Source organism: Aedes albopictus, chromosome 1 (genome assembly GCF_035046485.1).
Source record: "Aedes albopictus strain Foshan chromosome 1, AalbF5, whole genome shotgun sequence".
In the NCBI taxonomy this organism is placed as follows: Eukaryota; Metazoa; Arthropoda; class Insecta; order Diptera; family Culicidae; genus Aedes; species Aedes albopictus.
Genome location: NC_085136.1, coordinates 308,634,996 through 308,661,191, shown reverse-complemented (window position 1 = coordinate 308,661,191; position 26,196 = coordinate 308,634,996). Strand labels below are relative to the sequence as shown.

Below are 26,196 nucleotides of genomic sequence, written 5' to 3'. Positions count from 1 at the left end.
TTCGATCCCAGGTCCTCGGCGTGATACTCAAATGTAACTTAAATGTAATGCAGACAATTCTATTGGAATTACGTGGAAATCCTCTCGGGATTTTGTGCACAATCCTCTCCGAATTCTTTGATGAACTCTCTCCAGATATCAAGGGGAATCCTCGTCTGATTCTGTGGAGAATCTTCGTTGGATTCAATGGAGAATCCTGTCAGGATTCTCTGGAGAATCCTCTCCGGGTTCTGTGGAGAATTCTCTCAGGATTTTGTGGAAAATTCTCTCAGAATTCTGTGCAGAGTCCTCTCAGGATTCTGTGGAGAATCCTGTCGGATTAAGTGGAGAATCCTCCCAGATTCAGGAGATTATTCTCCTGGATTCTATGGACAACCTTCCCATAATTATGCGTAGAATCGTCTCTGGATTCTGTGGCGAATCCTCTCAAGATTCTGTGAAGGATCCTCCTGTAATCAGTGGAAAATCCTCTCAGATTCTATGGAGAATCCTCTCAGATTCTATGGAGAATCCTTACTTGATTATGAATAGCATCGTCTTTGGATAATGTGGAGAATCCTCTTGAGACTCTGTGGAGAATCCTCTCAGGATTGAGTGAAGATTTCTCTCAGGATTCTGTGGAGAATTCTCTCAGGATTCTGTGGAGAATCCTCTCGTGATTCTGCGGACAACCCTATTGGAAGTCTTTGGAGAATCCTCTCCGAATTCTTTGAGGAACCCTCTCCGGACACTATGGAGAAGCCTCCGAGTATTCTGTAGAGAATCCTCTCAGGGTTCTATGGAAAACGCTTTCGGATTCAAGGGAAAATCCTCCCAGATTCAGGGGAGAATTCTCCCGGATTCTGTGGAGAACCCTCTCGTAATTATGAGGAAAATACTCTCTGAATTCTTTGGCGAAACCTCTCAGGATTCTGTGAAGAAACCCCTCCGGATTTTGTGAGAATTCAGCATTCAGTGGAGAATTCTCACAGGATTCTGTGGAGCATCCTATCAGGATTCTGTGGAGAATCCTCTCAGGATTCAGTCGAGAATTTCCTCCGGATTCTTTGGAGAATTTTCTCAAGATTATGCGGACAATCCTATCAGGATTATGTGGAAACCCCACTCCTAGTTCTATGGAGAATCCTCCCGGAATTCTGTGGAGAATCCTCTACGGAATCTTTGATGGATTCTCTCTGGATACCGTGGAGAAACCTCTCAGGATTCTGTGGAGAATCATCCCAGGATTCTGTAGAGAATCCCCTCAGGATTCTGTGGAGAATCCTCTGAGGATACTATGGAAAATCATTTCAGGATTCTGTAAAGAATCCTCTCAGGATTCTGTGAAAAATCCTCTCAGGATTCTGTGGAGAATCCTCCCAGAAATCTTTAGATCTTCCTCTCTGGATTCTGAAGTGAATCCTCTCAGGAGAGGAGCATCCTGTTAGGGTTTTGTGTAGCATACTGTCAGGATTCTGTGGAGATTCCTGTTATGGTTCTCAGGAGAATCCTTTCCTTGTTCTAACCATCATACCATTTTCGCTCCACATTTGCCATCGTTTATCAAATGTCAAATTTTGCCTTTTCAATGTCAACATTCGTACACTGAAGAAAAAATGGCGCTTCGATTTAACTCGAGTTGATTGCACTTCTACGGCTTCACATTCGATATAAGGTTACCTTAAATGTAGTATTTTTCTGAAGCTCATTGTCTTTAAAAAATAATTTATAGTCTCCTAAATTTGTATTTAACCCAGCTAGAAACAACGAATTAAAGTAGACACCATGAGTCAACTCTTTAATTTTTCCTAGTCCGGCAGAAGTTCCATGAACCCACGCTGGTGCTGGCGCTAGGAAAAACCGGAAGAACCCATCGAAAGCTAGAGATTCATTCAATTTTCTATCCCTTCGGGATAGGCGAGCCGTTTGCTGTTGTTTTACGGCTTTGCGTGGGAATTAATTAATTGTTTGAAAACATGAAACCCCGTACAATGCAGTGGGTCGCTGCCACCGCCGGCCGGAAGCTGCTTGATGAAGACAGGCGTGGAACTTTCTCCACAAGGAAATGAGTTTGATTTTAATCAAACTTATAGTCCTCTTCTGTCGGAAATGATTGTGTTGTGCTTTTAAAATAAATTCACGTTTTCAAGATGATTCCAGTTATCGACATGAAAAAAATTGAATCTTATCGCACTATTTAGTCGTTAACCGTTACATGAGACGTTCATGAGACCCCATCGTTTGCTTTTGAAGACCACGAGCCTCAAAGCCTGGTATAATTTAGCAATGATGATTAGCATAGACTACTATTACTACGATCTGTTGACTAGTGCCATAAGCCATAAGTACATTTAAAAACAATATTTTGATTGATGCCGCAAATACGGCAACACTTCCAAGCTGGAAGTACTGCCGGATTTGCGACTTCAACCAAAATGCTGTTTTTTACTTGTATTTTTACGATGAATCATCACACGGCACTAGCCAATAGGCAGATCGTTCGATCCTAACTATGTATGAAGCTTGATTGTGGTGGCAATATTTATGGTGGAATGACATATGGTAAAGTTGCCAGTTTTGCTTTGCCTTTCTGCTATCAGCAAAACTGGCAACTTTACCATATGTCATATAAATAGAACCCATCTGGGGCTAACCAGGAAACACCGAGTCATTAACATAAACATTGTCGATGTCGAGCAAAGTCACAAATCGAAAGTTGACGTTGACATTCTCTGACTTCCGTTTCCGAGAACAAGCTCGGAAAAAAAACAAGCAAATGCAACAGTGTCTCCTCCTCTTCCTCCTTCTCGCAAAAGTCAACTGAAGTAGGGAGCCGTAAATTCTCAGTGGGAGCGTGCAGCTCTGGTCCAAAACTATTTCCGTTTGTCTCGTCGTCGTCGTCGTCATCTGATTTCTTGTTTGCATGTTGGGCAACCAAGTCAAACCGACCAATCGAAAGTATGAAAAGAAGCGCCTAAAGTTTATCAAGTTGCCCAAACTATTTTTATTGGACTGGTAGTGCTTCCTTGTGTGCGCAGTAGTTGCTCGGAAAGTTGCAGGATTTTTTCTCGAGCGTTTGTCTGTTTGTTTTAGTCTGACTCCTCTGGTTGATTGTGGCCAAAAATTCTAGTTCCCTAGCATTGCGCAGTATACTGTTTATATTATAAACTCTAGACTCCAAATACACGGATTCTTTCTGCACTGACTCCAGCTTTACGGATTTCAGTTACACGGTTCATCGTATTGTAGGAATCCTAGAGTTTATGGAATTTCGTCTAATAGGGGATGTACGCGAACGTTTCAAATGTTGATAGCAATTCTTTGACAAAGTTATGATACTAGAAGAGATCTACCATTTCAGGTCTCGCTTCCCTCTAGTTGAATTTGTATGATTTTGGCCAAACCCAATCATATTCTTTCAAAAGAGTCTACCTAGTACAGTTGAACCGAAGTAGTTGCTATGTACTAGAGTGGGTCAACGTTGTATGGAGAAACTTTATATTTGATCGTATCAACCCGGAACAAAGCTTTTTCAACTCATGTTAGCGTCCAAAACAGCTGTGCAAAATTTGGGACCGATTGGTTGCGTCCCCGTATTCCGCATTGCGATTGAAATTTGTATGGAAGTTAGTATGGGAAAACGTACTTTTTTAAATTTTACTCATAAATTGAATTCTTTTGTCTAATACCATATAACTGATGACGTTAAAGTATAGCCTAGGATAAGCCGAAAAACTTTGCCGAAGACCGCAAAGTGATCCGATACTTGTGAAAAAAGTTATTTGCCTGGTAACTTAGGCCAAAAATTGAGATTTCATTATTGATGTTATTCCTTTACATGTTAAATGTTAAGCACAACTGGGCAATCTGTACGTTATAACTTTTTTCACAAGTGCCAGATCACTTTGCGGTCTTCGGCAAAGTTTTTCGGCATATCCTAGGCTATACTTTAACGTCATTGTTTAGATCGTTTTAGACGAAAAATTTCAATTTATGAGAAAAATGCAAAAAAGCACGTTTTCCCATACTAAATTCCATACAAATTTCAATCACAAAGCGGAATACGGGGACGCAACCAATCGCTCCCAAATTTTGCACAGTTGCTTTGGACGCTAAAATGAATCGAGAAAGCTTTGTTCCGAAAAATCGACTTTGTTGACCCAGTCTACTATGTACACTCGTCACTAGAAGCTTCGAAAGCTTATCACATGCGATATCTCTATCATGATTCAGATTATGTGGAATAATGGTCTCTTCGGAAAATGTCTTCATAAAGTCAAAAGCAATCTAGTGATTCTCCAATTAGTTGATGATCTTGCCACTAGGTGTCGCCAGTTGAGTAAAGTTAGAAAATTCTCTTTATCGGGATACAAAACAGATAGAAAAGTGCCATCTTCAGTTAAGTTCGACAGGAGGTCGAGCGCGCTACCAAATTGCCAAATAAATGGATGTTAGTTGCTTTAGTCCGGTAGATCAATTCTAGCGCCAAAACTTTGTCGAAAAAAGTTTGGAGTTTTTTTTTAATACGCCTGAGATATTCGCCAACACCCTCAATTATGCACAATCACATTAGCTCTGGGATTCCTACAGTCCTGACTGTACAACTGCCCTAGCAACACTGTATCGAATTCTCACCTGTTACTAGAGAACAATTCCTGTCTAGAGTGTTGAGGCCAGAAGGGCCCTGACACTCGGAATCCCCTGGCTTCTGGTCCAGCCGCGGAAGCCGTCCGGGGTGGGCTACACCCGCCTCTTCTCAGGGTCGGCTTAGACAACGGATGTGAATGATGGCTGATCAAAAAGCAACACAACTTGATCGGTCTTTTCTGTACACTTTATTTTCACTGTACTTACGCTACGTGTGTGTGGTGTGGGAATGTGTGAAGTGTACCTGTTGGCCGGCCGGCGTGATAGATCGGGAACCACTGGGAAGCTGGATCGGATGTCGACGAGTGCTCTCGTCGGATGAAGAGAAAGGGGCCTCTCCGGGATGCCCGGTCAGCGCCGGACTCTCTCGTTGGATCGATGCTTATCGGCCTTGCTTCAAACGTCGCTCGACCCCCACGAGGAACCCACGTGCTCAAAGGGGTAGGTCGCAGCCGAGATTCGTCACATGATGTGCACGGCTTCAGCACCGTCCAATTCGAACTAGCCGACGGTACTATGGGACCGGCGAGTGCTCAACGCTAAACAGCGAGGTCTTTAACCAAATGGGTCCTGATTCAATTTATCTTCCGAGCTCCAAACACTTTTCCACTTTCGAAAACTTTAATCGTTGGATACTCCAACGTGGCTTGATCTTGATGGCTCAGCACTTATAAAACTTTTTAGAAAAACGACTGTCTTGGCTCACTGTCCGTGTGGAAAAAATCTTCTACTTAGTTTCGTTACAACCCAATAGATACCTTCGATCTTCCCTTTTATGAGTCTGGTTCTTTTCGTTCCTCTTTCCTCGTGAAAATTATTTTTAATCCGATCTAGTTGGCAATATTTTGTATGTAAAGTGTATGTACCTAGTGTTTAACAAGGTTGATTGATTGATTTGTCTTTATTAGAGAGACTTTCTGTTTAACAAGGTGTGTTCTGTGTTCTTTAATTTGACCGTTGCTTTAGGAGTGTTTTATTCAGATGCATGCCTAGCTTTTAAGTTTACTTTTAGGTTTAAGCAGATGATTTAGGATTTATTGGAATGGTATTCTTAATCTAGTACATCAAACTATACATAAAACATAATTCTGATTGGAAAAAGAACATAACATAAATTATCGAATATCGTTTTATAGCACTTGTACGTAGCCGTGCGAAAATAATTCATACCGAACAGCAGTATGGGTCTATCTGCTTGTTCTCTCTGTTGCTCAGAATTTGCTATAGGGTAAACCACCCAAATGGTAACACACCATCTCGCAACAATTATGACTATGTCTAGGACTATGTCGCAATCTGCGTTTCAGGAATTTCAGCATGCCATGTTCAGCATAGTTGTCCCATATTTCAAAACAGCAATCCGAGAAAAACGCGATTTGAGTTCCAACACTGTTCGCGTCTGGACAAGTGCTAAGGTGAATTTATTGTTAGCACGAAGAGAAAATTAGCTATAACCTAGTCAGTATTGAATTGATCAGCTTAATTTTTTGTGTATGCAACCAGGTACATACCAGGTATCAGATACCTACAGTATCCGGCCATGCACGAATATTCAATTCAACTGATTCAAAATTTGCAGAGTAACAGCGGATACGAGAACACAGTGGGATTCCCTGTCCAAATGGTCTCACATTCTGGGTGTTCTCGGATCAGGCTCCACGAATGGATGTCGAAAATTGATGTCCGACGTCATTTAAAAATCATTCTAAAATAACGGCTTCCGGTTTTTGAAAATATATGGATACCCATACCATATGGATATGCACTTCTGACTCTCAATTGCTCACTTCACACTCCTCACTACTACCAGATTCAAACTTTTCATTCCTCAATATTCACTTTTCAATACTCACTACTGTTCACTTCCCACGCGCTCCTCAAATCTTATACGTCACTGCTCAAGTTTATTCCTCATTTCTCTTTACTCTCAGCAGCTTGCCTTGCTTCCCTATCCGAGACTGCAATTTAGGTTGGGAAGGGGTTTCTTCCGCCGCTATCCAGACCGGTCTGCTGCTGACATTCTCGCTCACGCGTGGCGGTAGCTATCGGCTTGGTACCGGACCACTTTTCTCGCCGAGGGGAGAAAGGTCACGATTACCCTTGCGATTACCACTCCCCGCGGCTCACGGTTTCACGGGTGACATTCTCACTGAGCTATTAGCCCTTCTTAGCTCACATTGGCCACTAATCACCGGCTAAGAACTACCAACATCCAAATTACACCACTTTAGCCAGTCTATAGCCGATCTTCGGTCCACCGGCCCAGAGGGGTTCACTCTCGATCGCACTTCAATACTCTTACGACCACGAGGCGGTCATATAACGTCGGGATTTCAGTCGTGGCTGGATCACTGGATCGATCTGTCCTCATCGACGGTTAGGACACAAGACAGCGCTCTGTTCGACGGTTCTTCCGTTAGACCCCTCTTCACGATCGCTTGTATCTACATTGGGCGGAAACTTCCAACTGAAGTGTCGGTCATTGCGTTTTCAAACCTCATAGTTGCCGTAGGGGAGCTCGGCGTTTTGCAGCATGACAAAAAAAAAACAAGGTTTTATTCACAATTCAAAGGTGCAACTCTTAAATGATCACAAAACAATATTAATATTATTGATCTACGACATTAATTTAAATGTAACACCTCTCTCCTCGCTTCTCAAACCTCACCTTCCACTACTCACTTCTCTCTGCTCACTCTTTACACTGCTCATATCTCATTCCTCACTTCTGTATCGTAACTTTACAATGCTCTTATTACAGGTCGGACTCGATTATCCGGAGTCGGGTTCTGATGATTTGCAAAAATATATCTGCGGAACGGAATGCTCTACAAAGCTGAAATTTTAACATTTTGTCAAGCCAACCTCGGTTAGTGATCAGTCAAAATTTCAGCTTCTTACAGCATTTCGTTTACGAGATATTATTATGTGAAGCGACAGAACCCGACTCCGGATAATCGAGTCCGACCTGTAACTTCACACTTATCATTTATCACTCCTCACCAGGGATGCCATATATACAGATTTATCTGTATTATACAGATTTTTGAGCTTCCATACAGATTTCGTTTTCTATGAAATACAGATTTTTGATCTAGAGGGGCCATTTTATTTTTGTATGGGATACAGATTTTTCTCCCAAATTTTGTATGGGATACAGATTTTTGAAAAGAGTAATACAATTTTTTTTAAATCATCTGGCATCCCTGCTCCTCACCTATTGCTCTTCACTGATCACACCTCACTGGTCACGTCCAGAGTCGACTGCTCCATATGTCAATGCTCCACATCTGGATATCTTTTCCAATCTCGATGGTTTGATCGATCCCTTCAATCTGAATATATTTTACTTCTCTATACTGCCGTGAATCGCATATCAGTCCCATCTTTGCTGGATTTCCTATGCAAATGGGACAGATATGCGATTCACGGCAGTATATGTCTCTAGATGTCTGTCTAGATGTTTGTCGATTTCGACATCTCACTATTTCCTTTTTTGTTGTGGAGCCGCGTAGCCGTGCGGTTAGGGTCACCAAGCTTATAATCGCACCATGCTATGGGGTGAGGGTTCGATTCCCGCTTCGGGCGTTGAAACTTTTCGTGAGAATAGTTTCTTCCCCGTTTCCACTGGTGCATGCTCCGTTGTCCGTTGTCTAATGTTAAGTTTAAAACAGTCTGTACAGCCGAAAGCCGAAGACGTTGTCCGTGTCTTTTGTTCTAAATACCCTCTCCATATCTTAATATGCCCATTTTCACAGGTTTTCAGATCTCGTATCCTAGGTACAAAACATTCTGAGTATGCGAAGAGATATTGGTTTGTTAACCGTTTTTAATACTTACGGAGGGTTTTCCAATCTAGTGTGCATTAGATATTGGTTCTTAATTTCTATCTCCTTATATCTCGATGGTCCCTTCAATATCAAGATGTGGAGAGTCAACTATGCTCACTTTTATCACCCCACTATGCACTCCTCACTACTCACTGTTTTATACACCACGGTCGTCATTTTTTATTCATCATTCCTCACTGTTTACTTCTCACTTTTCGCTAACCATTTTTCACTCCTCATTCATTTACACTCCTTACTCCTCACATTTCGCTTACCAACAGTCCCTTGTGTCTGCTTACTTCTCACTCACATCTCACCACTCATCTTTACTACTCACTCCTCATTACTCATTCCTCTTTTCAGACTTTGCACTCTGCATTTCTTTACTGCTTCACTGCTCATTCATCACTTCTCACTGCTCAGTTCGTCTTCTAACTTCTTGCTCTCTTTACTGCTCATTTTTTACTATTCAATTCTTACTCCTCATCATTAACCCTCTAATACCCAATCCCGCCTTTAGACGGGGTATAGTTTGAGCATTTTTGTAATTTTTGTTTCGTGGAAAATTATTTTTTTTTTATATTTTTGGCTGATATTTAGGACTGTTCTGTATATCTCAAAATGGTTTTTGTTGTATTTAAAAACGTATTTACATTTATTAAAAATCATTGAAAAATTGATGTTTTAGTCACCTTTTAGAAGTCATTGTTTATTTTGTATTGAATCGCTAAAATTAACATATTTTAATTTTTTTCCAAATCATTCTATCCTTGTTTAACAGTTTAAGGGAATCGAATACACTCTAAAATTATTTTCCTTAAAATTACACGGAAAATAAAATTTTCTGTGAAAAAAATTAAAATAAATAATATTTCAACAATAATTATAAAATCTCAAAATGTTTTCATCTCAAAAAATCCGTTCCACAAATTGGCTTCCAGGAAAAATATAAAGGTGTGGGGATGTTCAAAAATAAAAATTAGAAAAATCAAAAACTGAAATTCACGAAATCGAGAATTGAAAAGAATCATCTTCCAAAACATGTTCAAATCGATTTTAGATGACGAAAAATGATATTTAGATCAAAATAAAAAATTTGGGTATTAGAGGGTTAAAATTAAGAATAAAACAGCTCTTTAGAAAAAAAAAACATCGGACAAATTGACTGGATGTTATTTTTATTGGAGTTTCCAAACAAAGTACAGGGTATTGGTTCCCTTATTAGCCATGTGATTCCCATTTAAATCCTACGATAAACAAAGGATTGAAGCGCTGTTTGTTTTGTTTCTTATTTTTGTATTTTTTGTTAGAAGTCAGCACCCATGGAAACAAAAAGAATGGAATCAATCGGTGCCGTAATCGCTTGTTTTCGAATAGGATGAATATGGAAGCGTAAGATTAATGATGGCACACATACCCTACCAACCAAAAACAGTTCTTGAATGTTTTCGAAAACACCATGTGGCGATAAAAAGTGAACGTCGTTGAAAAGTAACATGGGACAAATACGCTGTACACATATCTTTGACATTTTGAAAGTGTACAAAAAGCAAGGGCAGAGTCTACCCTGAAAATTTCCTCTAGTTTTTAGAACACGTTCTATTCGAATCCGGTGTGCTACAAAACAGTTCAAAATGTATCTCCTGAATTCCTTCAAAACATTACGCCAGATTTGTCTACAAGGTTAATGTCTGGAAATTCAATAAATTTCATCTAGTAGGAATCTCAGCAAAGTTTTGGTGAAATCGCTGGCAAATTACAGATGTGTTTATCTATGAATTTAAGGCGTAATTTTTTTTAAACTAATCTTAATATCCTTTCTGTCTGTCTAACCCTTATGGATTCGAAACTACTGAACCGATTGGCGTGAAAATTAGCATGCAGGTGTTTTTTAAGTTTCTTCTTATTCGTGAATTCCAACAAATGCTAATTTTTCACACAAGGTTCCAGTGCGTCTCAGGAGCATTTCAGGAGGTTTCAGGTACCTATGGATTTAAAAGGTCTCAGTGGGTTTATAAAATTACCAGAAAATCTCAGAGGAGTTTCGAGAGGGCTCCTGGGGGGTTGATGAAGTATGAGTAGCTCTCAGGGGGCTCCATAAGGGACGCAAGGGAGTTGAAAGGGTCTAAGTGGCGTTTCAGGGGTTTGAGAGAGTACCAGGAGATCTCAGGGGAGCCTAGATGGCATTAGATGGTTTCAGGGATCTGAGAGGCATTTTAAGCAGACCCAGCTGATTTCAGGGGGTACTTGGATGTCCTAGGTTTTCAGAGGGTTTATCGGGGTACCGGGAGGTCTCGAGGTTGTTTCAGGGGAGCCTCAGGTGGTCTCTGAGGCGCTCTAAGGGGTCAGGAGGTTTCAAAGGGGATACCTGGAGGTCTTCCGCTCCTGAAACACTTGAGACGGCTTTAAAAGGATCCTTAACCCTTCGGCGCGCGCGCTGTTGTAAAAACTATCAAAAAACGTCGCTCGTCGTATACAGCGCGAGCGCGGTGCAGTTTTGGTTGCTTGATGGCGCGCGTACTGGAAGGTTAAACCACATGCCATTAAAGGTTCCTGAGATCCCCCTGAATCGCCTTTAAACCCTCTTAAAACGACACTGACAACCCCGTGATGCTATTGAAAAGCCCTCGAAATTCATGCAATCCCTTTTAAATACCCCTTTCAAGGCACCTGAGACCCCCTGACACTCTCTGAAGCCCCTTAATACGACCTTACCTTGAGACCCCTCCAGAAAAAAAAACCTTGAAACGCCCCTGAAATGCTTTGAAACCCCTTGAAATTTTCTGAAATAACTCAAAACGCCCTGGAACATTTTTTTCAATTTTTAGTACCGTGTGTTTTAACTTATATGTATGCTTATTCTACACTCCCCTGAAACCTGTTGAAACGCCCTTTAACCTCCCTTTTGCATCACGTTGGGAACAGCTCGCTTGCGTAGTGTACAGTTTGGGTCAAAAATTACCCTAACGACAAAGAAGAGTAAAAGGTTCCTGAGACCCCCTTCCCTTCCTGAATCGCTCCCATCATTCCTTCAAGCGTTCGTGAAATCCCCGTAAGTCCATTGCAACGCCAACGAAACCTGTCGGATCGCTCATAAAAGGCGTTTCTGAAACCTCCTAAAACTCCCTGAAGCCCCTTGGGAACCCCTTTTTTGGGTTCTCTGAGAACTTCCTAGAAACCCCTATGACCCTATATTAATTGTCCAGGATCAAGACTAGTTCTTGCGAACTAAGTTTCTTCATTAAAGCCCTGACTTAATTTTTGCACCAAATTCCCTTTTGTTATGTTTTTTTTTAATTTATGGACATAAACCACATAACCAAAAGGTATCCAGGAAAACTAAAACCACTAAAACCTGGTTAACGCATTCCAGAAAAAACCCAGATTAATCCACCTTGTGGTGATAGTGCCTTTCTCGTCGAATATGTACTCAAAATTTTTCAGTCGCCATAACCCGAAGTGTTCCTGAATCCTGAGAAATCTCTAGAACGGAATAAATCTCATTTTCTTCTTTTCTTTTGTCACAGTGCTCGTTGACTCGTCAATTTAGGGGGGGGGGTGTAGTTGAGAAATAGTAAATGTATTTGATGAAAAAATACTCAAACAATTAAGCAAAACCGCTTTACTCGTCGGATTTGATTAGAAATCTTCCGGAAAACTATAATTTCAACATTAAAAAAAAATATTGGTTTATTCAGTGTGCCGTTCCTTCAAATGTTAAATTCCTACCAAAATTTCCAAGGGGGGACCCCTTTTGACTGAAGAATTTTATCAAATCCATAATCGAATTTGGAAACTTATTGATGGTTCATAATTTGACGCTATGTTAAACGTATAGGCAGAGCTGAAAAATATCAAACCTCTCAGTTGACTGCTTGACCAGCTTCACTCACGGAGAAAAAACACTGTAGTTTGAAACAACAAACATGTTTGTTGAATGATGATCTAATAAAATAGCTAGCTAGCACTGGATGCCGATCATTATCGGCGATTTTTTTCTGCACACTTTAGGCTATATTTTATAATCATTGGATATAAGATTCATGTAAAATTTGACAAAAAAAAAGTGCAAGCAAGCGAAATTTCCCATACCCATTCAAATTTCAACCGTGTTACAGAGCGCGAGGGCCTAATCAGTTGCATCAAAATTGTTCGGAGTAATTTTAGACGCAAAATGGGATTGGTGCTATAAAATTTAAATTGTATGTAAAAACGTTGATCCATCCTACTGTATAATGACGCCTCAGGAATCTAAAATTATGTGATTTGCCAAGATCGCTTAAATTTTTATCATGATTTTGTTCTTTTACGCATATTAATTGCTTGCATAAATTTTGTTCACCTTCGTAATTTCAGCGATGCATCCAATCCTGATTCTGCAACACTGCCGGTTATCTTAGATGTGGTCAGAGTTTATTTTCTTGCTGCCCGTTTAGCTGGTTATCGAACATTTTTGATGATTTGATGTTTCGCATGCATAGGTTTGGTTCAGTTTTTTAATTGGTCACTTCCGCCGGAACACCTGGAACCAGTTCCGGAACACAACCGGTTCGGATACAGTATGAAACTATTTTCCTGCTTACCGTTCATCTGGTTATCGAAAAAGCCGCTCTTTAATGTGTCGCATGCCTGGGTTTGGTTCATCTTTTTAATTGGCCACTTCCGGCAGGACACCCGGAACCGGTTCCGGAATACAACCAGTTCAGATATGGTCTGAAACTTTTTTCCTGCTTACCGTTCATCTGGTTATCGAAAAAGCAGCTCTTTGATGTGTCGCATGCCAGGGTTTGGTTCATTTTTTTAATTGGCCACTTCCGGCGGTACACCTGGAACAGGTTCCGGAACACGACCGGTTCAGATACGGTCTGATACTATTTTCCTGCTTACCGTTCATCTGGTTATCGAAAAAGCTGCTCTTTGATGTGTTACATGCCTGGGTTTGGTCCACTTTTTTAATTGGCCACTTCCGGCAGGACATCCGGTATCGGTTCCGGAACACAACCGGTCCAGATACGGTCTGATACTATTTTCCTGCTTACCGTTCATCTGGTTGTCGAAAAAGCCGCTCTTTAATGTGTCACATGTCTGGGTTTGGTTCACTTTTTTAATTAGCCACTTCCGGCAGGACATCCGGAACCGGTTCCGGAACACTACCGGTTCAAACATGGTCTGAAACTATATTCCTGCTTACCATTCAACTGGTTATCGGAAAAGCCGCTATTTGACGTGTCGCATGCATGGGTTACGTTCACTTTCTTATTTGGCCTATTCCGGCGGAACACCCGGAACCGATTCCGGAACACTACCGGTTCAGATATAGTCTGAGACTATTTTCCTACTTCCCGTTCATCAGATAATCGGAAATGCCGTGGTTTGATGGGTTGCATGCATGGGTTTGTTGCATTTTCATATCTGGCCCCTTCCTGGGGTACCGATCCGGAACACCTAAATGGCCATAACTCCGGAACGGCTGGACCGATCTGAACCATTTTTAATAGGAAACAATGGGACAATGTACCCCGTCGAATGAACCATCGGTCGTTGAAATCGGTTCATATTTACTATCTAAAAATGAGGTGACCTTTTTGTACACATACACACACACACACATACATACACACACACACACAGACATCATCTCAACTCGTCGAGCTGAGTCGATTGGTATATCCCTTTCGTGACGAACCAGCACAATCGTGCTGTTTTTCGGTATTGGTTATTCACATTTTTTTCAATTGTTTTTTCCTCAAAATATGTGATATAAATATTTTTTATGATCGAGTTATTACTCTAACTTGTATTTCTGAGCCTCAGCTTTGGTTGGAATTGTTTATGAAAAACGCCACAATAAGTTAAACAAAAAGTAAACAATCACCCTAGAAGTTGAAAAAGTTTTATCTGTCGCATTTTTATAAATATTTGTTTAATCCAGGTATGCAGAGATAAAAATCAATAGAAAAGAGAAGTTCTGCAAAACGGCGAAGAAAAAGTGGTGCTTTGTTGAAAAGCACAAGATTTCTGGGTGGTCAAAGTGGGACCAGCACAATTGTGCTGTTCCGTCCCCAAGGCGGTCCAAGTTCCATTGAAAATTGCCTATTCTTAGGCGTTTTATGGTATAGAAGATTGATTTTAATTATTAAATCACTACAAAGTGATAGTTTGTAAGAACTTAGACGTATAATTTCATATCAAGGAAAACGATATCAGCTTGTACGAGTTTTTTAAAGAACTTTGAATACTTGGGTGAATAATATTACTCCATATTATCGAAATCATGAATTAGATTGGAACAGGGATTTGCTGTTCTTATTATCTTCTTCTTATTCACTTCTATGATTTGAATACCCTGTCAAGCTGATCTCGTGTTCCTAGATTTGAAATTATACATCTAAATTTCTACAAACTAACACTTTGCAGTGATTTAATAATTACAATAATTCTTCTGTACCATAAAACGCCTAAAAGTATGCAATTTTTAGCAATTACTTAGAGAACATCGACCGGCTTGAGGACCGACCAGCACAATTGTGCTGGTCCTAATTTGACCCCAAAAAGTGCATAGGTTGATAAAGTAGCCGAAGTAAAGAAAGTTTTATTCTAGAGGACGTTAAGTTTATAAGAGAAAATTTGAGATAATCATTCTTTTATAGTCCGTCACGAAAGGGATATAACACTTGACCCCTCCGGGGGCTCTATCAACTTTTCGTTTTTGGAGTGAACATATAGCCTTTCGGTACACTTTGGTGTACGAGAAAGGCAAAAAGTGTCAATGTTTCTCAAACGTCTTTTAAGTATCATCTCCTTCTACTACTACTTCTTAGTGGCTCCCACTGGAACTTGGCTAGCCTCTCTTCAACTTAATGTTCTTTGAGTACTTCCACTTTTATTGATTGGAGGGCTTTCTTTGTCAGCCATTGCATGAATTTGTATATTTTGAGGCAAGTACAATAAACACTTTGCCCAGGGAAGCCGAGAAAAGTTCCCGACCCGAACGGGAATCGAACCCGCCGTCTCCAGATTGATGATCCAAAACCTTATCACTATGCTAACTGGAGACCTGACTAAGTATCTTACCAAAACTGAGAACAGTGTCAAAAACACACAAAACAATCAGATAAAAACGACCACTTTTAAAAAGCAGAATGCAGAATAAAATCGCTCAATTCTACCTCTCCTACAAGCCAATCGAATGACCAAATCAACTCGGAAAGTTTCCACTTCGTCGATGTTGTAGTACTTTCAGCCTGATGCGTGGAACCTTTCTCACGAACGATACCGCACGAACGAAAGCACAGCAGAAAGAGAAACGACAAAATGATTGCAAATTTGCATACACAAAGGCGCATGCTGCATAGTCTGTGAATTGGCTCTCCAGGTGGCGCGCGACACATGTGTGCACAAAACTATTCTTCCGAGAAATCGAACTTTCCCGGACGAATCGTAACTTTTGAACTCTTTTTGTGTCTGACTTAGGAGAAGTCGAAAAAAAAACTGAAGGTTTGTTCTTGGCAAAAGTTTGGTCCAGTTCCGTGCGGAATCGCGTCTTCATCGCAGCGGCGCACAGTGGGACGAAATCAAAAAAAGTGGGACATGGGTATTTACTCAGAAACTATTGGAATTAGCGTTATGTGGTCTTCTACAATGTTTCTCCATTTTACAAGTACTTTATTTTGATGTAATAAAATTTCACTTAAGGGTGGTATACACTTAGATAAAAAAATTAACTTTTTTATTTTACGTCAAAATTTAAAAATGTCTAAGAAAACATTGTAGATAATGTATTTAGAAGAAACTTTGTCGAAGACCAAAAAATTCTATCTCGCAGTTTAACAAAGTTATAGGGCAAAAATGGTGTATATGTCCCTTAAAATAGATTTTTCGAAATATCTTTTTAGAATGAATTTTCCCAGTTTTCCAATGTTCGGCAAAGTTTACTGCAAAAATACACATTTTTTCTGAAGACAGCAAATGGTTATCTTTTCGTTTAAAAGACTTAGGAATGTTTTTCTTACTTTTTTATACCAACTTTAGGGGGATAGATCATACAGAATAGCGGCTATTAGCAGCTAATTTCCACGTTATGTTTTGCATGAACTTACACCCTTTTGATACATATGCAAATCACAACATGATCGAGCGGGATTCACTACACTTTTTCAATTTATGTATCGTAAGATTTTAACACAAATACCCCACTTAACAAACAGTATGTTTAAAAGATTTCTTCATTTTATTTTTTTTTATTTTGCCTTTGATCTGCAAAGTTGTGATTGCGATTGACAGAGAAGCATCTCTGAATGCTAAATGATTTATGTTTGTGCCACCCATGCTTGCGGAAGAAGTGTGTAGAACCAAAAACGGTGGATATCAGATTTTTCACCTCTTGAAGTAAGGGGAAACTTTCCATCTGCGCTCGGTGGACAAGGAACTGAACCGTACAAGGTTGAAATTGCGCACCTTTTCCATGTTTCTACTAAATTTGCCCGTGACCTGACGTTTCGTTTGATAATCTTTTCTTATAAAATTGAAAGATTGGTGTGACACAGCCTGATATTTGAGCATTAGTAGGTTTGTATTTGGTCAAATATTTGACCGTGAGTACTTTACATAACTATGGCAATTGCATGTCCAGTCCCTAAATTGATGCCAAACTGTTGTCACAAGAGACCAAAACACCTCTCCACAGAATCCGGAAGAAATCTCCACAGAATCCGAAGAGGATTCTCCACATAATCTTGAGAGTATTCTCACAGAATCCGGAGAAAATTCTCCACAGAATCCGGAGAGGATTCTCCACAGAATCCGGAGAGGATTCTCCACAGAATCCGGAGAGGATTCTCCACAGAATCCTGAGAGGATTCTCCACAGAATCCTGAGAGGATTCTCCACAGAATCCGGAGAGGATTCTCCACAGAATCCGGAGAGGATTCTCCACAGAATCCGGAGAGGATTCTCCACAGAATCCGGAGATGATTCTCCACAGAATCCGGAGAGGATTCTCCACAGAATCCGGAGAGGATTCTCCACAGAATCCTGAGAGGATTCTCCACAGAATCCTGAGAGGATTCTCCACAGAATCCGAAGAGGATTCTCCACAGAATCCGAAGAGGATTCTCCACAGAATCCGAAGAGGATTCTCCACAGAATCCGAAGAGGATTCTCCACAGAATCCGGAGAAGATTCTCCACAGAATCCGAAGAGGATTCTCCACAGAATCCGAAGAGGATTCTCCACAGAATCTGGAGAGAATTCGTCACAGAATCTTGAGAAGACTTTTCACAGAATCCGGAGAGGATTCTCCACAGAATCCGGAGAGGATTCTTCACAGAATCCGAAGAGGATTCTCCACAGAATCCGGAGAGGATTCTCCACAGAATCCGGAGAGGATTCTCCACAGAATCCGGAGAGGATACTCCACAGAATCCGGAGAGGATTCTCCACAGAATCCGGAGAGGATTCTCCACAGAATCCGGAGAGGATTATCCACAGAATCCGGAGAGGATTCTCCACAGAATCCGGAGAGGATTCTCCACAGAATCCGGAGAGGATTCTCCACAGAATCCGGAGAGGATTCTCCACAGAATCCGGAGAGGATTCTCCACAGAATCCGGAGAGGATTCTCCACAGAATCCGGAGAGGATTCTCCACAGAATCCGGAGAGGATTCTCCACAGAATCCGGAGAGGATTCTCCACAGAATCCGGAGAGGATTCTCCACAGAATCCGGAGAGGATTCTCCACAGAATCCGGAGAGGATTCTCCACAGAATCCGGAGAGGATTCTCCACAGAATCCGGAGAGGATTCTCCACAGAATCCGGAGAGGATTCTCCACAGAATCCGGAGAGGATTCTCCACAGAATCCGGAGAGGATTCTCCACAGAATCCGGAGAGGATTCTCCACAGAATCCGGAGAGGATTCTCCACATAATCCGGAGAGGATTCTCCACAGAATCCGAAGATGATTCTCAACAGAATCCGGAGAGGATTCTCCACAGAATCCGGAGAGGATTCTCCACAGAATCCGGAGAGGATTCTCCACAGAATCCGGAGAGGATTCTCCACAGAATCCGGAGAGGATTCTCCACAGAATCCGGAGAGGATTCTCCACAGAATCCGGAGAGGATTCTCCACAGAATCCGGAGAGGATTCTCCACAGAATCCGGAGAGGATTCTCCACAGAATCCGGAGAGGATTCTCCACAGAATCTTGAGAGGATTCTCCACAGAATCCGGAGAGGATTCTCCACAGAATCCGGAGAGGATTCTCCACAGAATCCGGAGAGGATTCTCCACAGAATCCGGAGAGGATTCTCCACAGAATCCGGAGAGGATTCTCCACAGAATCCGGAGAGGATTCTCCACAGAATCCGGAGAGGATTCTCCACAGAATCCGGAGAGGATTCTCCACAGAATCCGGAGAGGATTCTCCACAGAATCCGGAGAGGATTCTCCACAGAATCCGGAGAGGATTCTCTACAGAATCCGGAGAGGATTCTCCACCGAATCCGGAGAAGATTCTCCACAGATTCCGGAGAGGATTCTCCACAGAATCCGGAGAGGATTCTCCACAGAATCCGGAGAGGATTCTCCACAGAATCCGGAGAGGATTCTCCACAGAATCCGGAGAGGATTCTCCACAGAATCCGGAGAGGATTCTCCACAGAATCCGGAGAGGATTCTCCACAGAATCCGGAGAGGATTCTCCACAGAATCCGGAGAGGATTCTCCACAGAATCCGGAGAGGATTCTCCACAGAATCCGGAGAGGATTCTCCACAGAATCCGGAGAAGATTCTCCACAGATTCCGGAGAGGATTCTCCACAGAATCCGGAGAGGATTCTCCACAGAATCCGGAGAGGATTCTTCACAGAATCCGGAAAGGATTCTCCACAGAATCCGGAGAGGATTCTCCACAGAATCCGGAGAGGATTCTCCACAGAATCCGGAGAGGATTCTCCACAGATTCCGGAGAGGATTCTCCACAGAATCCGGAGAGGATTCTCCACAGAATCCGGAGAGGATTCTCCACAGAATCCGGAGAGGATTCTCCACAGAATCCGGAGAGGATTCTCCACAGAATCCGGAGAGGATTCTCCACAGAATCCGGAGAGGATTCTCCACAGAATCCGGAGAGGATTCTCCACAGAATCCGGAGAGGATTCTCCACAGAATCCGGAGAGGATTCTCCACAGAATCCGGAGAGGATTCTCCACAGAATCCGGAGAGGATTCTCCACAGAATCCGGAGAGGATTCTCCACAGAATCCGGAGAGGATTCTCCACAGAATCCGGAGAGGATTCTCCACAGAATCCGGAGAGGATTCTCCACATAATCCGGAGAGGATTCTCCACAGAATCCGAAGATGATTCTCCACAGAATCCGGAGAGGATTCTCCACAGAATCCGGAGAGGATTCTCCACAGAATCCGGAGAGGATTCTCCACAGAATCCGGAGAGGATTCTCCACAGAATCCGGAGAGGATTCTCCACAGAATCCGGAGAGGATTCTCCACAGAATCCGGAGAGGATTCTCCACAGAATCCGGAGAGGATTCTCCACAGAATCCGGAGAGGATTCTCCACAGAATCCGGAGAGGATTCTCCACAGAATCTGGAGAGGTTTCTCCACAGAATCCGGAGAGGATTCTCCACAGAATCCGGAGAGGATTCTCCACAGAATCCGGAGAGGATTCTCCACAGAATCCGGAGAGGATTCTCCACAGAATCCGGAGAGGATTCTCCACAGAATCCGGAGAGGATTCTCCACAGAATCCGGAGAGGATTCTCCACAGAATCCGGAGAGGATTCTCCACAGAATCCGGAGAGGATTCTCCACAGAATCCGGAGAGGATTCTCCACAGAATCCGGAGAGGATTCTCCACAGAATCCGGAGAGGATTCTCCACAGAATCCGGAGAGGATTCTCTACAGAATCCGGAGAGGATTCTCCACAGAATCCGGAGAGGATTCTCCACAGAATCCGGAGAGGATTCTCCACAGAATCCGGAGAAGATTCTCCACAGATTCCGGAGAGGATTCTCCACAGAATCCGGAAAGGATTCTCCACAGAATCCGGAGAGGATTCTCCACAGAATCCGGAGAGGATTCTCCACAGAATCCGGAGAGGATTCTCCACAGAATCCGGAGAGGATTCTCCACAGAATCCGGAGAGGATTCTCCACAGAATCCGGAGAGGATTCTCCACAGAATCCGGAGAGGATTCTCCACAGAATCCGGAGAGGATTCTCCACAGAATCCGGAGAGGATTCTCCACAGAATCCGGAGAAGATTCTCCACAGATTCCGGAGAGGATTCTCCACAGAATCCGGGGAGGATTCTCCACAGAATCCGGAGAGGATTCTCCACAGAATCCGGAGAAGATTCTCCACAGATTCCGGAGAGGATTCTCCACAGAATCCGGAAAGGATTCTCCACAGAATCCGGAGAGGATTCTCCACAGAATCCGGAGAGGATTCTCCACAGAATCCGGAGAGGATTCTCCACAGAATCCGGAGAGGATTCTCCACAGAATCCGGAGAGGATTCTCCACAGAATCCGGAGAGGATTCTCCACAGAATCCGGAGAGGATTCTCCACAGAATCCGGAGAGGATTCTCCACAGAATCCGGAGAGGATTCTCCACAGAATCCGGAGAGGATTCTCCACAGAATCCGGAGAGGATTCTCCACAGAATCCGGAGAGGATTCTCCACAGAATCCGGAGAAGATTCTCCACAGATTCCGGAGAGGATTCTCCACAGAATCCGGAGAGGATTCTCCACAGAATCCGGAGAGGATTCTTCACAGAATCCGGAAAGGATTCTCCACAGAATCCGGAGAGGATTCTCCACAGAATCCGGAGAGGATTCTCCACAGATTCCGGAGAGGATTCTCCACAGAATCCGGGGAGGATTCTCCACAGAATCCGGAGAGGATTCTCCACAGAATCCGGAGAGGATTCTCCACAGAATCCGGAGAGGATTCTCCACAGAATCCGGAGAGGATTCTCCACAGAATCCGGAGAGGATTCTCCACAGAATCCGGAGAGGATTCTCCACAGAATCCGGAGAGGATTCTCCACAGAATCCGGAGAGGATTCTCCACAGAATCCGGAGAGGATTCTCCACAGAATCCGGAGAGGATTCTCCACAGAATCCGGAGAGGATTCTCCACAGAATCCGGAGAGGATTCTCCACAGAATCCGGAGAGGATTCTCCACAGAATCCGGAGAGGATTCTCCACAGAATCCGGAGAGGATTCTCCACAGAATCCGGAGAGGATTCTCCACAGAATCCGGAGAGGATTCTCCACAGAATCCGGAGAGGATTCTCCACAGAATCCGGAGAGGATTCTCCACAGAATCCGGAGAGGATTCTCCACAGAATCCGGAGAGGATTCTCCACAGAATCCGGAGAGGATTCTCCACAGAATCCGGAGAGGATTCTCCACAGGATCCGGAGAGGATTCTCCACAGAATCCGGAGAGGATTCTCCACAGAATCCGGAGAGGATTCTCCACAGAATCCGGAGAAGATTCTCCACAGAATCCGGAGAGGATTCTCCACAGAATCCGGAGAGGGTTCTCCACAGAATCCGGAAAGGATTCTCCACAGCATTCGTAGGATTCAATTATGAATCTGAAAAGGATTCTCCACAGAATCCGGAGAGGATTCTCCACAGAATCCGGAGAGGATTCTCCATAGAATCCGGAGAGGATTCTCCACATAATCCGGAGTGGATTCTCCAAAGAATCCGGAGAAGATTCTCCACAGAATCCGGTGAGGATTCTCCACAGAATCCGTAGAGGATTCTCCACAGAATCCGGAGAGGATTCTCCACAGAATCCGAAGAGGATTCTCCACAGAATCCGGAGAGGATTCTCCATAGAATCCGTAGAGGACTCTCCATAGAATCCGGAGAGGATTCTCCACAGCATCCGCAGAGGAGTCTTCGCAGAATCCGAGAGAATTCTTCGCAGAATCCAAGACTCTTCACGGAATCCTGAGAGGATTCTCCACGGCATCCTGAGAGGATTTCCCACTGAATCCAAGACGCGATCCGAGAGGATTTTTCAAAGAATCCACAGAAAGATTGTATGATTTTGGTTTTGATAGATCTCCTGCTCGATTGGAACTATGCGGTTGACAAAAATTCTACTGACATTTCTCCTTTTGATTCCTCCGGCATGTTGGCGTCAAATGGCCGAGTGTAAACAGTGTTTCCATCATAAATTGTTATGTGACAGATTGGAATTTCCTATCCCTAAATTGATGCCAAACTGTTGTCACAAGAGACCAAAACACCTTGAAGCACAAATACTCGCTTTGCTTCTTGCATTTTTTTACTCTCCATCTCATTACCAAGAATTTGTATGTAAATCGCGGCTGTGTTTGAACAGTGTTATCTTTGTCCTGACTCGTGGCAAATTTACCCCTCGTCGTCCACCACTTTCTTTGCGGGTCCAGTTTTGACACACTAGCGACAAACTTCTCTCGTGGCATTTTTTTTTTGCATCTTCCTGTCGATGTCCGCAAGACTCTCGCTCGCGACAGCAGCGACTTAATCTACTGCTCTGACAAGTCCGCTGCGGGCCGTATAGTGTTCCGTACCACGGACAACGGAAGACGAAACTTTTCGCGAAGATTTTCCCGTTCAACTACCAGAGTAAAACTAGATCATTCAGGAAATGTGTCGCAATTAAAACTTTTCCTCCTGGAGGAGCCACCATACTTAAACGCAGCGGAAAATGCAGGCAAAAAAACAAAACTGGGGCAGCCTACGACCGCTGCGCCGGACGGATGACGACTAGGAATAGGAAGCGAGGGAAACAAGATGCTACGTGATTGGGGCCGGAATTTTGCAGTTTGGTGCATGAGACCGGACGGACGATAATGGAGTGAGATGGGAGAGGATCGTCCTTGGCGAGACGAGAGCCTAATGAGATCATTAACGGTTGAAGTTTCTCCGGCGAGACCTTGAAATTAGCTTGGGAAGAATAGTGTGTTCCGTGAAAAAAGCAGATCCAAGATTCACATGTTTTCTCTTAAGGTGATTTATTTTCTGTCCTTATGTTCTATCCTTTGTTTGAAATGGTTTTGGACATTCACATCAATATCCAATTTAAACTCGGAAACTACGCCTGTTTTCCTTTCATCCATCAATAAATTCTCCTGCCGTGTCTAATCGGAACGGAATCTGCATTCCGATTCCCACATCTGAAATCGAAATGCAAAATCTTGTTCTCTCACATGTGCCATCATCATCAACATCAATCGAACCGTGTGAACCAGGTGAAAAATATTCGCGGCGCAAATTCCTACATACATTTTTCGGAAGCTCACTGAAGCGGTTTTGAAGCGATGACGAATGCTCTCAAAAACATATTCCACCGCGGAAAAAAAAACTAGATTTTTTCGAGCGCGACAGTCAGCGCAGGACTTTGTATGTAGGTTAGATGGAAGCCAGCAGATATCGGATATCATCACAGCTGGTGTGCATCATGAGGATGTAGAATATCTAGTTCCTATTGAGGAACGATTCTGGTCACGTTTCGATTTTTTTTTCAATTATTTTGAAGAGTTTCCGAATCTAGTTCAATGTCCTTATCTGCTGCCAGAATTCCAATTATTCTAGAATGTAAATGGATCTGCTCTGATCTGCCTACACAGAACTGTTACGACCACTCCAGAATGATTGGGTACGTGTAGCCCAAGCGGTAAACGCGAGGGTTTTCAACACACGGCCATGCTGAGAGTGATGGGTTCGATTCCCGGTTGCTCCAGAAACTTTTCGTTACACAGAAACCTGAGAAGATTCTCCAAATAATCCTGAGAGGATTCTCCACAGAATCCTGAGAGGATTCTCCACAGAATCCTGAGAGGATTCTCCACAGAATCCTGAGAGGATTCTCCACAGAATCCTGAGAGGATTCTCCACAGAATCCTGAGAGGATTCTCCACAGAATCTGGAGAGGATTCTCAACAGAATCCGAAAAAAATTCTCCACAGAATCCGAAGAGGATTCTCCACAGAATACGAAGAGGATTCTCCACAGAATCCGGAGAGGATTCTCCAGAGAATCCGCAGAGGATTCTCCACAGAATCCTGAGAGGATTCTCCACAGAATCCTGAGAGGATTCTCCACAGAATCCTGAGAGGATTCTCCACAGAATCCTGAGAGGATTCTCCACAGAATCCTGAGAGGATTCTCCACAGAATCCTGAGAGGATTCTCCACAGAATCTGGAGAGGATTCTCCACAGAATCCGAAAAAAATTCTCCACAGAATCCTGAGAGGATTCTCCACAGAATACGAAGAGGATTCTCCACAGAATCCGCAGAGGATTCTCCACAGAATCCGCAGAGGATTCTCCACAGAATCCGCAGAGGATTCTCCACAGAATCCGCAGAGGATTCTCCACAGAATCCGCAGAGGATTCTCCACAGAATCCGCAGAGGATTCTCCACAGAATCCTGAGAGGATTCTCCACAGAATCCTGAGAGGATTCTCCACAGAATCCTGAGAGGATTCTCCACAGAATCCTGAGAGGATTCTCCACAGAATCCTGAGAGGATTCTCCACAGAATCCTGAGAGGATTCTCCACAGAATCCTGAGAGGATTCTCCACAGAATCCTGAGAGGATTCTCCACAGAATCCTGAGAGGATTCTCCACAGAATCCTGAGAGGATTCTCCACAGAATCCTGAGAGGATTCTCCACAGAATCCTGAGAGGATTCTCCACAGAATCCTGAGAGGATTCTTCACAGAATCTGGAGAGGATTCTCCACAGAATCCTGAGAGGATTCTCCACAGAATCCTGAGAGGATTCTCCACAGAATCCTGAGAGGATTCTCCACAGAATCCTGAGAGGATTCTCCACAGAATCCTGAGAGGATTCTCCACAGAATCCTGAGAGGATTCTCCACAGAATCCTGAGAGGATTCTCCACAGAATCCTGAGAGGATTCTCCACAGAATCCTGAGAGGATTCTCCACAGAATCCTGAGAGGATTCTCCACAGAATCCTGAGAGGATTCTCCACAGGATCCTGAGAGGATTCTCCACAGAATCCTGAGAGGATTCTCCACAGAATCCTGAGAGGATTCTCCACAGAATCCTGAGAGGATTCTCCACAGAATCCTGAGAGAATTCTCCACAGAATCCTGAGAGAATTCTCCACAGAATCCTGAGAGGATTCTCCACAGAATCCTGAGAGGATTCTCCACAGAATCCTGAGAGGATTCTCCACAGAATCCTGAGAGGATTCTCCACAGAATCCTGAGAGGATTCTCCACAGAATCCTAAGAGGATTCTCCACAGAATCCTGAGAGGATTCTCCACAGAATCCTGAGAGGATTCTCCACAGAATCCTGAGAGGATTCTCCACAGAATCCTGAGAGGATTCTCCACAGAATCCTGAGAGGATTCTCCACAGAATCCTGAGAGGATTCTCCACAGAATCCTGAGAGGATTCTCCACAGAATCCTGAGAGGATTCTCCACAGAATTCTGAGAGGATTCTCCACAGAATCCTGAGAGGATTCTCCACAGAATCCTGAGAGGATTCTCCACAGAATCCTGAGAGGATTCTCCACAGAATCCTGAGAGGATTCTCCACAGAATCCTGAGAGGATTCTCCACAGAATCCTGAGAGGATTCTCCACAGAATCCTGAGAGGATTCTCCACAGAATCCTGAGAGGATTCTCCACAGAATCCTGAGAGGATTCTCCACAGAATCCTGAGAGGATT

The 26,196-nt window shown here is 43.2% G+C and overlaps 2 protein-coding genes across 2 annotated transcripts in view; one reads left to right on the top strand and one right to left on the bottom strand.

The window, feature by feature from the left end:
* LOC109621728 (uncharacterized) overlaps positions 1–26,196 on the top strand; it is a 634,920-nt gene that overhangs the window by 524,079 nt on the left and 84,645 nt on the right. The window lies entirely within an intron of this gene.
* LOC115257293 (parkin coregulated gene protein) overlaps positions 1–26,196 on the bottom strand; it is a 62,796-nt gene that overhangs the window by 33,802 nt on the left and 2,798 nt on the right. The gene's annotated exons all lie outside the window — the stretch shown is intronic.